Source organism: Egretta garzetta, unplaced genomic scaffold (genome assembly GCF_000687185.1).
Source record: "Egretta garzetta isolate BGI_Z169 unplaced genomic scaffold, ASM68718v1 scaffold520, whole genome shotgun sequence".
In the NCBI taxonomy this organism is placed as follows: Eukaryota; Metazoa; Chordata; class Aves; order Pelecaniformes; family Ardeidae; genus Egretta; species Egretta garzetta.
Window position 1 is genome coordinate 254138 of NW_009258482.1, and position 1495 is coordinate 255632.

Consider the following 1495-nt stretch of genomic DNA (forward strand, 5'->3'; position numbering starts at 1 on the left):
TTTCTATTCCTTCTCCCCCACATCTCCCCCTTTTTTGTTTAACTGCTGCAAAAGCCAAACTGTTTAAGGTGGTATTGATCAGTCAGCATACTATTTCAATTAGGCACAGCAAACAGCAAGCAAAAGCTCTAAATACTAGTAACAGAATTAATCCTACAATTATAAGTTTCTTAACACAAGTCCCTAATCCATCGAGCCAAGGCACCTCTTTGAATCGGTTCCACCCGTCACTTCCTTGCAACTTCTTCGATAATTTTTCCAAATCTTCTTCACATTCATGTCCTTGTGTAAATAGCAAAAAGCTATAGCAGTTCTACTTTGTAAAGTAGCATAACGTGCTGAATCAACCTCTAGAAGCAAAAACTGAAGGAGCTGAACTAATTGCATTGTTTAGTTTGCTAAACTAACAGCCTAATTTGTTACGTGTATTCATTGCATGTGTGGTTCTTCCACTGGGTACCAAGGCTCCAGCTACAATTTGCCCGGGATCCCAAGACTCTAGTAAAGCTTGGTGTGAGCAAGGTTAGTTAGTGTGAGCAGGGCTAGTCTTTAGAGTTTGGTGTGAGCAAGGTTAGTCCTACAAGTTCCCCGCACGAATGTGGAGGGGCATGCCTGGCCAGGCTCGATCATCACAGAGGAAACAAGATGCCTCAGGGCAATTGTAGGGGGGCATTGGTGCCTGCCGAAGAATTTATCACAGTTTCATTACACCTCACAGTTTTGTTTTGGTATACTAAAAAGGTACTGTCAGCCCGCCATGTTCTGGTCTGATTACTTCCAGTATAATTTAAACAGAAAACAAATCGACTTATGGTTTGTGTTCTTCAGGGTCCTTTTCAACAGTCTTACCTATTTCTCACCTGGAGGAAGTGTATCATCCCAATTATCCCACCTCTCAAAGCACTCCGTAACGTTATTAACTGTCGTATTACACTTTGCGCCTCCCGACGTCTTCCTTCTTTCTACCTTTCCTCCTATCACCCAGCTAGCTGGCGAGCGCTGGGTCCAAGCCTTATATGGAAGCAAAGTTCATCTTGCAAAGTCCATTGGTTGTAGCATCGACCTCGCTTTTCTCACTTGGCTCTTGTTTTACTTCTCCCATGGCTTGCGGCCAACAAGACAAAGGCTATCTCCAGCATCCAGCTCAGCTGCCGGATCCGCGTCTGCGGATTCTGTGCTTGTTCCCACAACTCCCCCTTCTTCACTAAGAATAAAACCAGAAGCTATTGCTTTGCTTATAAGACGCTGCCTACACTGCAAGATACAAGGGATACAGATGAGAATACATAAAAAAATACTCACACAGAAGAGGAACACCTTTACTGGTGACGTTACCCACCCTGTCAGGCCCCATCACTGAGCAGCCAGTCCAGCCACCCCCAGCCCTCATCACTCTGCAGCTTTCGGACATTGCCTTCCAGCCGCTGGATGCTCTTGTGGATGGATTTGGAATGATCAGACAGGTTCATACAACACATACCTCCTCTTTTTTTTT